The sequence below is a fragment of the Pristiophorus japonicus genome, chromosome 31, assembly GCF_044704955.1.
Source record: "Pristiophorus japonicus isolate sPriJap1 chromosome 31, sPriJap1.hap1, whole genome shotgun sequence".
NCBI lineage: Eukaryota > Metazoa > Chordata > Chondrichthyes > Pristiophoridae > Pristiophorus > Pristiophorus japonicus.
Genome location: NC_092007.1, coordinates 7,574,274 through 7,590,941, shown reverse-complemented (window position 1 = coordinate 7,590,941; position 16,668 = coordinate 7,574,274). Strand labels below are relative to the sequence as shown.

The 16,668-nt window shown below is 47.4% G+C and overlaps 1 long non-coding RNA gene across 1 annotated transcript in view; it reads left to right on the top strand.

Annotated features, from left to right (window-relative positions):
• LOC139240387 (uncharacterized) overlaps positions 1–7,020 on the top strand; it is a 26,968-nt gene extending 19,948 nt beyond the window's left edge. The window contains exons 2-4 of the long non-coding RNA XR_011588715.1: positions 785–940; positions 1,883–2,131; positions 4,132–7,020. This is a non-coding gene — a long non-coding RNA (uncharacterized lncRNA). The remainder of the gene's footprint in view (positions 1–784; positions 941–1,882; positions 2,132–4,131) is intronic.
• The last annotated feature ends 9,648 nt before the right edge of the window (positions 7,021–16,668 follow it).

The following is a 16,668-nucleotide window of genomic DNA, read 5'->3' as shown; positions in this document are numbered from 1 at the left end:
GCTCTCTCTTCCCCCCCCCCCCCCTCACGCTCTCTCTTCTCCCCACCCCCCCGCTCTCTTTCTCCCCCCCCCCGCTCTCTTTCTCCCCCCCCCGCTCTCTTTCTCCCCCCCCCGCTCTCTTTCTCCCCCCCCCGCTCTCTTTCTCCCCCCCCCGCTCTCTTTCTCCCCCCCCCGCTCTCTTTCTCCCCCCCCCGCTCTCTTTCTCCCCCCCCCCGCTCTCTTTCTCCCCCCCCCGCTCTCTTTCTCCCCCCCCCGCTCTCTTTCTCCCCCCCCCCGCTCTCTTTCTCCCCCCCCCCGCTCTCTTTCTCCCCCCCCCTCCCGCTCTCTTTCTCCCCCCCCCTCCCGCTCTCTTTCTCTCCCCCCATCCCGCTCTCTTTCCCCCCCCCTCACGCTCTCTTTCCCCCCCTCACGCTCTCTTTTCCCCCCCCTCCTGCTCTCTTTCCCCCCCTCCCGCTCTCTTTTCTCCCCCCCCCCCCCTCCCGCTCTCTTTTTCCCCCCCCCCCCTCCCGCTCTCTCTTTCCCCCCCCCCCCCCCCCCCCGGCTCTCTGTCGCCCGCCCCCGCCTCCGCCCATACCAGTGCAAGGTTCTGCTGTCAGTCCCAGGCCTATCCTCTTGACCTACACTGCTGGTTGCCAGTCTCCTAGTTCAGTGCTTGGTTCCTCAGAAGAATATGTCACATGGTGTTGCTGACACCTTTCACTTTTAGTCTCTGAAAATCATACCCTGAGTAAAATATCTCTGCTGTAAATATAAATGATTCAGTACAAGTTCTGTTTTATACCAGTGGAATGTTACGGTCGAGGAGAAATACATGAAGATATTGTGAAGAAACTAGGCATTTCCAAAGGTCCAGGAGGGCCAGAGATTCCGTGCATCCTGTTTGTCTACAAAGTGTCTCGTCAAAATGAAGACCTCCAAAACGCTCATCAATGGATCACAAGTAATTACTCTCGACCTGTGTTACTCTTTGTCTCGCCCTGTGTAGATTTATCTCTGGTATTTTTCTGCCTTTTTGTGAGTTCTGCTGTTGTCCGTGTCTTTTCCCTCCCTATCTGTGATTAAGAGATTGTGTGCATGTGTGATCCCGGGAATGGGTAAATTCACAACCTCTGGAATTATCCCCAATGAAGTATTTTTGAAGTGTAGTCACTGTTGTGATGTAGGAAACGTGGTGGGGAATTTGTGGACAGCAAGCTCCCACAAACAATGAAATAATGATGTCATGTTGATTTGAGGGATTAATTTTAGCCAGAGCACCAGGGAGAACTTCACTGCTCTTCTTCAAAATAGTTCCATGGGATCTTTTATGTCGATCTGAGGGAGCAGACGGGGCCTCGGTTTAATGTCTCATCCAAAAGACTGCTCCCGCAGCACTGGTCCTCCGGCAGTGCGGCGCTCCCCCAGCACTGGTCCTCCGGCAGTGCGGCGCTCCCTCGGTACTGGCACTGGAGTGTCGGCCTAGATTATGTACTGAAGTCTCAGGAGTGGGATTATGAATCCACACCGAGACAAGAGAGCTACTCACTGAGCCGTGGCTGTAGTGTGGAGCAGGAGGACGGACTTGTGGAGATAGCATTACCTCTGAGCAGCACCCTGCCACTCTGGAGGAGGGCGATGGGGGATAGACACCACTGAGGTGCAAGATTAAGATGTTGATTCCACTGAGCTAATCAGTAATGTATTACACTAGTGGATTTCCAGCAGTAGCCCAGGAACAAGTGTGCATTAGACTGCAGTCAGTGGGTGAGGGGAAGGCTGAGCAATTCCCCCTCCGCAGTGTGTCATCGTCACTGTATTGTTTATATGAGTCTGCTATCTTAAAATAAAAATACCCTGAAATTGAGACAATGAATTGAAATTATTCTGTTGATTCGCACTTTAGAAAAAGGGACAAAAGAAGAGAATATATGTGCTGTGTTTCTGCTTGACAAGATTTCAGGGAAATCCAAAGACTTGGGAGAGGAGACTATAACTGACCTCGATTTATTTCATGGAGGAACAAAAGTATTTCGAGTTCTTTGGAGAGAGCTGGGATTTCCCAAGTTGAGACGATTCAGGGATTGTTTCCGCTGTCCCAACGCAATTACAGAGGTCCAGAAGATAATCAAGCAAATGAACAGGAGGTGACAAGGTAACCATTGCTTTGCTACGCACACTGTGCCTCTTCCCGGGCTCCAGGTTACTGTTGGGGTAAATGTTTCCACACGGAATAGCAGGGGGACGTTTAATGTGGCAGCTGGAGGTTAAAGCTGTGAGGGACGTCACAGAGCTGTGTAGCCGACGGTCAGTTGCCACAGCGGGAGGGAAGGAGGGCTCTGGAAGGGCAGGAAACTCCTGGGGGAGTCTGATGCTGTTTGATATCTAGTGTGGGATATCTATAATGAAATGGTGAGTGACTTGGGAGGGAAATCCTGAACAACACCAAAGAGCCAGTGTTTATCCAGGGGTTGAAGAGAGAGCGCTGACAAAAGGCACGGGATAGAATTCCCTATAAACTATCGTTCAATCGACAGATAACCTTTTCTGTAGCTGTGACCAGGAATACTGAAGGGCCAGGGTAAGGATGATGCAGAAGGAAAGACTGATAAAATATATAGGATGAAAGAAGACTGGTGGTCAACATAACGGGAAATAATAAAGGTTTATGTAAGCACATTAGTAACAGATTAATCATCGTCTTTCGTATGGTAGCAGCAAAGCAAATCAAATGTCCATATCTAAGGCAGATATCTGAGCCAAAGCTTCTGGTGTAACAGCGTGGGTAGCTTGTAGGCTGCCTGTGAATTCCCTCTGAGGGCAGTGCTCAATGTTATGCTCCAGGGTCTGATTAGGAGCTCCACAGTCACATGATGGGGATGCTTTAATCTTCCACCTATGGAGAAGGTGGCAGCATCGACCGTGACCGGTTCTGAGGCAGTTGATGGTTGCCGACTGTTTGCGAGGAAGGTTGGATCCTTCAGGTTGTACTGTGGGGTCCTGTATGAGGAATCCATTCCGTATGTCGCAGTTCTTCCAAGCATTTCGCCATGGGTCATGAAGACTGAGGGGAGATCGCTGAAGGGCTTTAGCGATGGTCCAAAATGGCCGCCTAGAGTTGAGACTGGTTGGCAGTAGGTTGTTCAAGTCGGCCTGGATCGGCATGTCTTTGCTGGGGTAGTGGTTGTATTCTCTGGAGACTGCATATTCGAGGCGTAGATATGGTGGGGCGATGTTTGCAAGCACAGGCAGTCAAGGTGTCCGTGTCGATAAAAGCGTACCGGTGATAATTCTCTCAGTAGAATTCAGCTGCACATCAATGGATTCGACATGTGGACTTGATAGCCATGCTGGAGAGCATAACTCTGCTGTAGAGTACACCAGGGCGAGTGCTGTTGTACGGAGGGTTTGAACGTCTGCTCCCCACGTGAATCCAGCCAGTTTCTGGATCAAGTTGACCCTACTCTTTAGTTTCTTGCCAAGGTTCTGGAGATGTTGTCGATAGGACACGGTGCGATCGATTGTGACTCCTAAAATAGAAGGTTTCTTTTAGCATGGTTTACCTCTGCGTGGCTAAAGGAGACTTTCAAAGCTTAGTTTTCTTCATGGGCGTTGAAGTGGAATGTCGAGGTGACGGTCTTTAGCGGATTTGGCCGAAGTCTCCTCTGTAAATCACTGCTCAGGGTGGTCTCGGTGATGGACCGATTCATGCTTTGCGTGGCTAAGGCAATGTCATCAGCGTATGAAAACTTGCGGGGGGCTGTTTTGGGTTGGTCACTGCTGTAAACATTGAATAACATGGGTGAACATAACGTAACAACTGGGAGCAGGAGTGGGCTATTTGGCCCCTCGAGCCTGCTCCGCCATTTAATAAGATCAGGCTGATCTGATCTTGGCTCTGCTCCCCATAGCCCTTCACCAAGCCTCACTTTAATGTCTCATCCAAAAGATGGCACCTCTGGCAGTGCGGCGCTTCCTCGGCACTGCCCCCCCGAGAGTGCGGCACTGCCCCTCGTAATCAAAATTTCCATGGCCTTAATCCCCTTGGGCAAAAAAATGTATGTATTGTGACTCATTCTATACATCGTTAAGTGGGAGATTAGATAATCACACAAATGATTCCCAGTATTTGACAATTCTGCTTGTTAATTTCAGGTGAATGTGACGGTGATGTCTGCTCAGAAAAGCCCCATTTTCAGGTTGTATGAAGAGTGGACATTTTCTTATTTCCTGAACGTCTGTGTTCCAGGATGGGTAGTTACGGAGGGTGAATTTCCACGGGGGGCTCTCCTGTTAGCTCGCTGACATTATGGTGGAGCCAGTGGGGGTGTCTGGATTATGATGCTCACTCCCCACCCTCACCCATCACTTTGAGATCGGCCAATTCTCTACGTCCTGAATGGGCCCAAACTGCAAACCATTTACTAACTTTACTTTGAACTTACCGATCGCGATGCATTTTTGAGCCTGAGGCAAACGACCACCGGGCATCGCAGGATGTTGTTGTGGCTGTGCCATGCTATGCACATTAGCTCTGCGGTCTGCCTCTGTTTCCTTAGATATAATAAGTGCCATCTGCCTCTTCCTCCCAACATCAGGGCAACATCGCTTCCCAACAAAAGGGCATCACTTTGTTTATAGTTTCCGCAATGCTGTAGTGTTTAAAACAAACACAAATGATTGTAGACCAAAAGTTGTTTGATTAAAACCAGGCTTCCTTCAATTAAGGGAGATTAGAAAGTTGCTCAATGTTTTTGATGAAAGGAATTGGATTGATGTGATATAATTGTTCAATTTGCAGCATTAGAACAATAAGAACATAAGAAATAGGAGCAGGAGTAGGCCATACGGCCACTCGAGCCTGCTCCGCCATTTAATACAATCATGGCTGATCTGATCATGGACTCGGGTCCACTTCCCTGCCCACTCCTGTTAACCCCTTATCGGTTAAGAAATTATTTCTGTCTTAAATTGATTCAATGTCCCGGCTTCCACAGCTCTCTGAGGCAGTGAATTCCACAGATTTACAACCCTCCTGAGAGAAGAAATTTCTCCTCATCTCAGTTTTAAATGGGCGGCCCCTTTTTCTAAGATCATGCCCTCGAGTTCTAGTCTCCCCTATCAGTGGAAACATCCTCTCTGTATCCACCTTGTCAAGCCCCCTCATAATCTTATACGTTTCGATAAGATCACCTCTCATTCTTCTGAATTCCAATGAGTAGAGGCCCAACATACTCAACCTTTCCTCATAAGTCAACCCCCTCATCTCTGGAATCAACCTAGTGAACCTTCTCTGAACTGCCTGCAAAGCAAGTGTATCCTTTCGTAAATATGGAAACCAAAACTGCACGCAGTATTCCAGGTGTGGCCTCACCAATACCCTGTATAACTAGCAAGACTTCCCTGCTTTTATACTCCATCCTCTTTGCAATAAAGGCCAAGATACCATTGGCCTTCCTGATCACGTGTTGCACCTGCATACTATCCTTTTGTGTTTCATGCACAAGTAGTGTCATCCAGGTCGGGTGGCACGGATACATGTTTTATGTTTTGCAGGTTAACTCAAAAGAGTTTCATGCACAAGTACCCCCAGGTCCCGCTGTACTGCAGCACTTTGCAATCTTTCTCCATTTAAATAATAACTTCTTCTGATTTTTTTTCTGCCAAAGTGCATGACTGCACACTTTTCAACATTATCCTCCATCTGCAAAATTTTTGCCCACTCACTTAGCCTGTCTATGTCCTTTTGCAGATTTTTTGTGTCCTCCTCACACATTGCTTTTCCTCCCATCTTTGTATCGTCAGGAAACTTGGCTGCGTTACACTCAGTCCCTTCTTCCAAGTCGTTAATATAGGTTGTAAATAGTTGGGGTCCCAGCACTGATCCCTGCGGCACCCCACTAGTTACTGATTGCCAACCCGAGAATGAACCATTTATCCCGACTGTGGAAATGTATTTTTTAAATCTGCATTACACTGTTTTTTGTACCCTTTTTGACATAAAACAAAATGGAGTCCTGGTCCTTCCAGAAACTTCCGCAACAGTCTGTTTGCATAAACATGCTAACCTGGATTGAAACTGCTGATAGCTGCTTAATAGCCAGCAGACAACATTAAACTGCCCTGCTGAGACAAGTACCACCCATTGTGCTCCCCTGTATTATCCATGCAGCACCAATTCACCCCCCTAAGAGATAATCAAATTACCAGCCATTATCTCTTGTACAGAACTCATTTTATATTATGCAAGAAGCCAAGTACCCAATCAACCACTATGGGCCCAAATAACTGACCAGGAAACTGGACAATCCTGACACAATGCAAGGCCGGTAACAGCACATTATCACACCCTAATCGAGTAATGGCTGATTGGCCCACCAATAATTCTGACAAAGGAGACATTTGGAAACAATGTCAAGACAAGAATGTGGTAATCATTAACTCTTTATCTGTATTCGCTCACTGCAAAGGCAGAACCAATACACAGGATGGGATCATAACTTGTTTTTTGTTGTATAAATACCTCGTGAAACTGTACCATATTGGAGGTCTTCACTTAGCCTTTGACTGAGTGAGACTCTTCCCTTGCTGCAAGTAAAAATTAAAAGAACATTTGCCGGAGCTGAAGGTGTCAGTCGTATATTGTGAGTCGAGATTTCGACACGACTCTCTGTTTTCTGTTAGTTAGCCAATCCTCTATGCAAGCCAATATATTACCCCCAACCCCATGAACTTTTATCTTGTGTAGTAACCTTTTATGTGGCACCTTGTCGAATGCCTTCTGGAAGTCCAAATACACCACATCCACTGGCTCCACCTTATCCAGCCTGTTCGTTATGTTATGTATGCATGCTTGTATTGTTATGATGTCTGTAACACTGAATGTACCTTTACACTGTACACACCTTACCTGTACACCAGAGGGTGCTGCTGCTGGAGACCTACACTGCAGGTAACCCAGTAGAAAAGGGAGTTCACCTCTAGGTACCCTCACTCGAGGAGCTGAAAATAAAGGACTACAGTCTAAACAGTTTGAGTACCATACCCCTGCCTTGTGGAGTCATTAACAAGGTGCCTACATACATAATACGTTACATCCTCAAAGAATTCCAGCACATTTGTCAAACATAACTTCCCCTTCATAAATCCATGCTGACTGCCTAACCGCATTATGCTTTTCCAAATGTCCTGCTATTGCTTCTTTAATAATGGACTCCAACATTTTCCCAAGCACAGATGTTACTCTAACTGGTCTATAGTTTCCTGCTTTTTGTCTGCCTCCTTTTTTAAATAAGGGTGTTGCATTTGCAGTTTTCCAATCTGCTGGGACCCCCCCAAAATACAGGGAATTTTGGTAAATTACAACCAATGCATCCACTATCCCTGCCGCTACTTCTCAAGACCCTAGGATGCAAGCCATCATGTCCAGGGGATTTATCTGCCTTTAATCCCATTATCTTACTGAGTACCACCTCCTTTGTGTCTGTGATTGTATTAAGTTCCGCTGCCCCACCACCCCTCCCCTATAGCCCCTTGACTATCCACTGTTGGGATATTGTTTGTGTCCTCTACCGCAAAGACTGATGCAAAATATTTGTTCAGAGTTTCTGCCATCTCCATGTTCCCCATTACTAATTCCCCGGTCTCGTCCTCGAAGGGACCAACATTTACTTTAGCCACTCTTTTCCTTTTTATGTACCTATAGAAACTCTTGCTATCTGTTTTTATATTCCGTGCTAGTTTACTTTCATAGTCTATCTTCCCTTTCTTAATAATTTTTTAATCATTCTTTGGGAAGCTTTTAAAAGTCAGCAATCTTCTGTCCTCCCACTAGTTTTGGCCACTTTGTGTGTGCCCTTATTTTTAATTGGATACCGTCTTTTATTTCTTTAGTTAGCTACAGACGGCTATCTTTTCTTTTACACCCTTTTCTCCTCACTGGAATATCGTTTTCTTAAGAGTTGTGAAATATCTCCTTAAACGTACGCCACTGTTCATCAACCGTCCTACACTTTAATCTATTTTCCCAGTCCACTTCAGCCAACTCTGCCCTCATACCTTCATAGTCTCCTTTATTTAAGCTTAGTACGCTGGTTTGAGTTACACATTTCTCACCCTCCATCTGAATGTGAAATTCAACCATTCTATGATCACTCATTCCAAGGGGATCCTTTACGAGGAGATTGTTTATTAATCCTGTCTCATTACACAGGACCTGATCTAGGATAGCCTGCCCTCTGGTTGTTTCCGTTACATACTGCTCAAGGAACCCATCCCTTATACACTCTGAACTCTTCCTCAAGGCTACCCAGACCAATTTCATTTGTCCAATCAATATGGAGGTTAAAATCACCCATGATTATTGCTGTTCCCTTTTTACAAGCCCCCATTATTTTCTGGTTTATACTCCGACCAATAGAGTTGCTTCTGTTGGGGGGGCCTGTAGACTATGCCCACCAGTAACTTTTTCCCCTTATTATTCCTTATTTCCACCCAAACTGTTTCAACATCCTGATCATTTGAGCCAATATCATTTCTCACTATTGCAGTGATTCCATTCTTTATCAATAAAGCTACCCCACCTCCTTTTCCTTTCTGTCTGTCCTCCTTGATTGTCAAATACCCCTGAATATTTCATTCCCAGTCCTGGTCACCTTGCAATCACATCTCTGTAATGGCTATCAGATCATAACCATTTGTATCTATTTGTGCCGTCAACTCATCTATTTTGTTACGAATGCTACGTGCATTTAGACAAAGTGCCTTTAAATTTGTTTTTTTATTCTCGCTTTCCTGTTTATTTCCTCTCTCCTTCATACTTACTTTCTTTTTGCTTTCTAATTCCAGCTTTACTCCCCTCTATTTTCAGGTTCCCATCCCCCTGCCAAGCTAGTTTAAACCCTCCCCAACAGCACTAGCAAACCCCTCCGTGAAGATATTGGTCCCGGCTCTGTTGAAGTATAACCCATCAGGCTTGTACAGGTCCCATCTCCCCCAGAAGTGGTCCCAATACCTCAGGAAACTAAAGCCCTCCTGCCTGCACCATCTCTCCAGTCATGTATCCTCCTATTTCTGGCACCGGGAGTAATCTGGAGATTACTATCTTTTTGAGGTCATGCTTGTTAACCTCTCTCTCCTAGCTCCCTAAGCTCTGCTTGCAGGATCTCCCCTCTTTCTACCTATGTCATTGGTCCTGATATGGACCAGGACCTCTGGCTGTTCACCCTCTTCCCCCCAGAATGCCCCAGCTGCCTTGGGTGAGATGGCCCAGTGCAGCAATATCTGTAGATATTGGGACCAGGACTGATGCAATCTGGAGTGTTTGACACGGTCAGCACAGGCTCTTGCTGGTTTACATTCTTGAGCTGTGCTGTTTCCCCGAGTCCCCGCCACAGCAATGGGCTGTGTGTAAATGGGATGGTGAGGGGGAGAAACATCCATTCAGAACCCGAAGGCCCGAGTGTAACGCAGCCCACCACTAGGGAGCCTTCATTCCCTTTCATCCCAACGCCTGAAACTGGAAAAAAAAATCCTGGTGAAAATTTCAATGAACTGCACCCAAATTTATTTTATGTGCTTGTGCGTTGTGGGGGTATTCCCATTCATACTTATGGTGAGTTCCCTTTGTATGGATTTGGATCCCCCTACATTGATTGGTTGGGCCGGTCCAGGGAAGCGTACGAAGTGCTTAAGTGCCTGGGATACAGGGCCTCTACACAGGCTTTCGCATAGAGGCCCAGGACGAGAAGTCTCTGAACCTCCTGGACCACCAGCTAAATTCGTAGAAATTTTTCATGTCAAAGGCATCTGCCAGCGGGAAGCCTCCGACCGCGATGTCTGGGCCATTATGGAGCCAAAGCATGGTACAACTGATACAATCAGGGAAATTTTGTTTAGGGATATGGGAGTCGCTGGCAATTATTGCCCTTAAGAAGGTGGTGGTAAGCCGCCGTGAGTTATACAGGGGAATAGTTAGGAGGCAGAAGACTCCTTGAGGTTAAAATCGCTGATAACGGTCCTGTTATGTTTTTGGATGCTCTGATGGCAGAGGATGATCTGTTGAATGTGGAAGGTGAGGACAAGGGGAACCCAAGCGTTGTTCTATGAGGGAGGGGAATGGGTGAGAGCAGAAGTACGTCAAATAGAACGGACACGCTCGAGGGTCCTATCAGCCATGGTAGGGGAAACTTCGTTTGAGGAAAAAAGATATAACATTAGAGAGAGGGCCGTTCAAGAGTGAAATCAGAAAGCAATTGTTCATCCAAAGGGTGGTGAAAATATGTAGTGTTCTGTCCCAAAAAGGAGAGAAAAGACATGACTATTCCAGTGCTCTCCTGGCCAGACTACTATCTTCCACCCTCTGCAAACTTCACTCATCCAAAACTCTGCTGTCCATACACTAACGCACCAAGTCCTTTTCAATCATCACCCCTTGTTACTAATCACACTCATCATCGTGTTCAAATCCCTCCATGGCCTCGTTCCTCCCTATCTCTGTAACCTCCTCCAGCCTTACCACCCTCCGAGATCTCTGTGTCACAGGTGGGACAGACAGTGGTTGAGGGAAGGGGTGGGTGGGGAGTCTGGTTTGCCGCACGTTCCTTCTGCTGTCTGCGCTTGGTTTCTGCTTGATCTCGGCGGCGAGACTCGAGGTGCTCAGCTCCCTCCCGATGCTCTTCCACCACTTAGGGTGGTCTTGGGTCAGGAGATGTTGCACTTTTATCAAGAAGGCTTTGAGGGTGTCCTTGAAACATTTCCTCTGCCCACCTGGGCCTCGCTTGCCGTGTAGGAGTTCTGAGTAGAGCGCTTGCTTTGGGAGTCTTGTGTTGGGTGTGCGAACAATGTGGCCCGCCCAACAGAGCTGGTCGAGCGTGGTCAGATGCTGGGGTTGTTGGCCTGAGCGAGAACACTGACGTTGGTGCATCTGTCCTCCGAGTGGATTTGCAGGATCTTGCGGAGGCAGCGCTGGTGGTATTTCTCCAGTGCTTTGAGGTGCCTGCTGTATATGGTCCATGTCTCTGAGCCATATAAAAGGGCGGGTATCACTACATCCCTATAGATCGGCGGAGCGCACGGTGATGACGCACTTACCACAGATTGACGACGGCGGGGGAGGGGCGCGCGGAGATTGGGACACCGCTGGGAAACCTCATAAGAGCAATTGGCCTAGCAGCGGACATTCCACGAAAGTTTAGCGGCCACTCCGCTCCGCAGCGTGGCCGCCGATTTGCGGTGGTAACAGGCCTGAAGGAGAGGGGCAATTTCGGCTCCATTGTTTCTTCTGGCAAGCGTGGAATTAACCAGAGGTCATGGATTTAAAATAATCCGCGAAAGAACCAGTGGGGAAATGAGGAGACATATTTTACAAGGGGTTGGGTGGGTTGTTAAGATCTGGGACGTACTGCCTGAAAGGGTGGTGGAATCAGATTCCATAGGTACATTCAAATTGGACGCGTATTTGAAGAGGACTCATTTGCAGGGTTATGGAGAAAAGGCCGAGGTGTGGGACTAAATTGGATAGCACTTTCAAAGAGCTGGGATAGGCATGATGGGTTGAATGGACTCCTGTGCTGTAAGTTTCTATGATTGCTGAGGTGCAAATGACAAGGTACACTGGATGACCCATTCCTATCATTTCCATGCCCTTTTGAATATGATTGTGTGTGGATCAGTTGGTAAAACTCTCACCTCCGAGTCAGGGGTCCAGGAAGTGGTAGGGGAGAGAGATATGCTTAAAACCACATGTACGCATAAAACATAATAGAGCCATGAGACGACCATTCGTTGACCTCTGGCTCAAGGTCAAGTGACACCCGGAATAAGGGAATAAATGGGTATTTGATCATGCGTTGGTACAACCAATCACGTCACTGTTAGGGTCCATCCACAAGGACACTTGTGCCAAAACCTGTATAATTAAGGTGTGATTTGAACAGCTCGTTGGAGATCCTCTCTCAGGCGGCTGAGAAGTGAGATGCTCCCCCTGCACGTGCTAGAATAAAAGATCATTGAAACTTATCCAAGGTATCTGTCTGTTGAATCTGGGCTTGTTAAGAGAAAAGAGCGATTCTCCCCATCAATTGGTGTAGTCGGAAAGATACAGACTCACTGACCCAAAACGATGTGACAGCTGTTGGGGTGAGTTCCCTTTTTAATATCACCTACAAGTTAGAGGTGGAAATCTGTAGAAAGAACAAATAAACGAACCCCGGAGAGAACAGAGACCAAGGAATAAGGATGATTTGGGGTATGAGTAGGCTCTAACACGGTCAATCGGGGCACGGTACTAACAAACAAGTATCGGTCAGGAGGCGCGACGGAGGTACAAGAGTAGCCCACTCAGGGAAAGGTAATCCCTTAGCGATCTTAGAAATGGCCGGCGAATACGACTGGGGACCCGAGGGATCTATAGAGAAATTGCTAACAGATAAAAACATGAAACTAATTGAGGGAATGAAGAAAAAGGGATGGCAACCAGACAACCCACCGGAGAGGCAGGCAAAGTGGTGGGAGTGCCAGCCAAGAAATAAAGGGGACTGGGTTCATATGGTAGTATTAGCCTGCTATCGGGAACAAAATAAAGAGAAGGAAAGAAAGGATCAGATAATACAGGAACTAAAAGCTAAAATAAAAAAGATGGAAGAGGTGGAAGTAAGCAGCAGGAATGGTACAATATGTGCAGCAGTAACTGGGCGACCTACAGCACCACCTACCCCACTGCCTGCACCTGTACCAATATATCCCCCACTGGAACTTTGAAGTGAAGAAGTAGAGAATAGTGGGAGACCAGAGTGGGATGAGTTGGCCGATGAGACTCGCAAATATAACCCAGACTATGACGATTGGGGAAGGTAGGTCTCCCCCATACCAGAAGGTACGGGCAGCTCCGATCAAGATAGAATCTGTACCTGGCCCCCTAGCTGTCCCACTGGTACCGGCTGCCGGAGACAACCCGGGCATGCCCGCTATACCCACTGTGGCGCCTCGGATAAAAACCACCTATGTGACATTGACACCCAGGGACGCATTGAAGTTATTACAAATATTACCCAAGTTAGAGAGGAGACAAAGTACTGAAGAGTTTTGGCAAAAAATAAGAGAAATAAGAATATGCCACAGCCTTCGCAACCGAGATATGGAAGCATTAGTAAGAGCAAAAATGACTGAAGAAATGTGGCAATAGTTGGGACAATGATACAGAGACGTGTGAAGATAGCCCCCACTGTAGCACAGTCGGAGGCAGAATATCAGGCGTTTAAAGCAGAAGTAATTCGGGTAGTAGGAGCAATACCCATAAACTGGGGAGTAATCATGGGGGTCACTCAAAACAAGAGGGAATACGAACATGATTATGCAGAGTGGAAATGGTTGAGCTTCCAAGCGTATTCAGAAATACTGAACCCCACCAGGGATAATCAAGCATTCCTAAAAATATACAAAGACGTGTTGAGTACTGCACAACAAGACGTATTAAAAGCAGGGCTAGTCACAAGGCAAAACTATGATGACTTGTCCAGATGGGCGTCTGAGCTGGATGCTACTCAGAAAAGGAAAGTAACCGCGGTAGAAGCGCACGTGGCCGCAGTGGCAGCAGCTATGGAAGGAGCGAGTGAGGAAGGAAAACCACGCGCAGCCCCCTTGACTTGTTTTAATTGTAGAAAAGAAGGCCACTTTAGTAGAGAGCGCCAGCAGACCAAAGGGGCTCAAGGGAGGGGTGGACAATCAAGGCTGAAGTGCCAGAACTGTGACAAGCTAGGCCACACAGCGAGGAAATGCTGGACTAAGCGGGGAGGGATGAAGGACAGTGACCCGGACAGATTAGAGGAGTCCCAGGAGGAGAACCACCTCTGACCAGGGGAGAAGTGTAGCGCTCCTTAGAGAAGCTCTGCGGCCATCCCCCCCCACCCCCCGCAAGAGATGCTCGCTAACGAGGACATCATAAGTATTCTAATGTTGGCAGCCACTCAACAGTGGGTTACCGGCCCCCGGTGAAGATGTGGGACCACAGAGAGGACTCAAGAATGCTTGTTTGCAGTGTTAGGGGGCCGGCAGTGCGAGATGCCGATAGACATGGGAGCGTCAATATCCATAACTAATCTAGACTTCCCCCTTACCAAGGAAACTATCAGCATACAAGGAGAGGGAGGAGGTAACAGAAAGGCAACTTTAAGTGAAATTGTCCTATTGGAAGTACAGGGGATAATACTAACCACCCAGTTTTGGTGCTGCCCCAATCCTGAAGGCACCATATTATGAATAGAAACATTAAGGGAAATAGGGAACAAAGAAATGGCGGACCAATTGAACAAGTACTTTGGTTCGGTATTCACGAAGGAGGACACGAACAACCTTCCGGTTATAAAAGGGGTCGGGGGGTCTAGTAAGGAGGAGGAACTGAGGGAAATCCTTATTAGCCGGGAAATTGTGTTGGGGAAATTGATGGGATTGAAGGCCGATAAATCCCCAGGGCCTGATGGACTGCATCCCAGAGTACTTAAGGAGGTGGCCTTGGAAATAGTGGATGCGTTGACAGTCATTTTCCAACATTCCATTGACTCTGGATCAGTTCCTATGGAGTGGAGGGTAGCCAATGTAACCCCACTTTTTAAAAAAGGAGGGAGAGAGAAAACAGGGAATTATAGACCGGTCAGCCTGACATCGGTAGTGGGTAAAATGATGGAATCAATTATTAAGGATGTCATAGCAGTGCATTTGGAAAGAGGTGACATGATAGGTCCAAGTCAGCATGGATTTGTGAAAGGGAAATCATGCTTGACAAATCTTCTGGAATTTTTTGAGGATGTTTCCAGTAGAGTGGATAAGGGAGAACCAGTTGATGTGGTATATTTGGACTTTCAGAAGGCGTTCGACAAGGTCCCACACAAGAGATTGATGTGCAAAGTTAGAGCACATGGGATTGGGGGTAGTGTACTGACATGGATTGAGAACTGGTTGTCAGACAGGAAGCAAAGAGTAGGAGTAAATGGGTACTTTTCAGAATGGCAGGCAGTGACTAGTGGGGTACCGCAAGGTTCTGTGCTGGGGCCCCAGCTGTTTACACTGTACATTAATGATTTAGATGAGGGGATTAAATGTAGTATCTCCAAATTTGCGGATGACACTAAGTTGGGTGGCAGTGTGAGCTGCGAGGAGGATGCTGTGAGGCTGCAGAGCGACTTGGATAGGTTAGGTGAGTGGGCAAATGCATGGCAGATGAAGTATAATGTGGATAAATGTGAGGTTATCCACTTTGGTGGTAAAAACAGAGAGACAGACTATTATCTGAATGGTGACAGATTAGGAAAAGGGGAGGTGCAAAGAGACCTGGGTGTCATGGTACATCAGTCATTGAAGGTTGGCATGCAGGTGCAGCAGGCGGTTAAGAAAGCAAATGGCATGTTGGCCTTCATAGCAAGGGGATTTGAGTACAGGAGCAGGGAGGTGTTGCTACAGTTGTACAGGGCATTGGTGAGGCCACACCTGGAGTATTGTGTACAGTTTTGGTCTCCTAACCTGAGGAAGGACATTCTTGCTATTGAGGGAGTGCAGCGAAGGTTCACCAGACTGATTCCCGGGATGGCGGGACTGACCTATCAAGAAAGACTGGATCAACTGGGCTTGTATTCACTGGAGTTCAGAAGAATGAGAGGGGACCTCATAGAAACATATAAAATTCTGACGGGGTTAGACAGGTTAGATGCAGGAAGAATGTTCCCAATGTTGGGGAAGTCCAGAACCAGGGGTCACAGTCTGAGGATAAGGGGTAAGCCATTTAGGACCGAGATGCGGAGGAACTTCTTCACCCAGAGAGTGGTGAACCTGTGGAATTCTCTACCACAGAAAGTTGTTGAGGCCAATTCACTAAATATATTCAAAAAGGAGTTAGATGAAGTCCTTACTGCTAGGGGGATCAAGGGGTATGGTGAGAAAGCAGGAATGGGGTACTGAAGTTGAATGTTCAGCCATGAACTCATTGAATGGTGGTGCAGGCTAGAAGGGCCGAATGGCCTACTCCTGCACCTATTTTCTATGTTTCTATGTTTCTAATAGACCCCCAGTGTAACTGAGTAATCTGGGGAGACAAGCACCAAACTCACTGTAAATTTAACCACCCAGGCCATCAGCAGCAGCGGGTGGCTGGGATCCATCCAATAGATCCCGAGTGGGAAACAAAGGGCACCTGGGGAAATATATGTCAGTTATACCCTGCCCTGTGGACCCAACACAAACAGGACTGTGGGGTGGTAAGGCCCGAGTCAGTCAAGATGCCAATAGATGTAGGGAAAGGAAGTACCCTCTCACAATATGTGGACGACATTCTTTTAGCGTCCACCACGGAGGAACAGCACGTGCTGGCATTGACCACGGTGCTCGGGGCCCGACAACAGGCGGGGCTGAAAACTAACCCAAAAAAGGCCCAGATAGGAAAGGGCCAAGTCACGTACCTAGGGTACATAGTAACACAAGGGAAAAGGCAGATGCCCGAGGATAGGACGGAGGCCATCAGGACGATGCCAGGGACCGTAAAGGGAGTCAGACAGGTATTAGGACTGTTTAATTACTGTCGGAACTTTATCCCGGGATATGCGGAAATGGCTCAGCCCATACAAGATTTGGTAAAAGGGGAAAGCCCTCCCAAGAGCCAGTAGACTGTAGCTCCGAACAAGAAGCAGTGTTTCAACAGCTGAAACA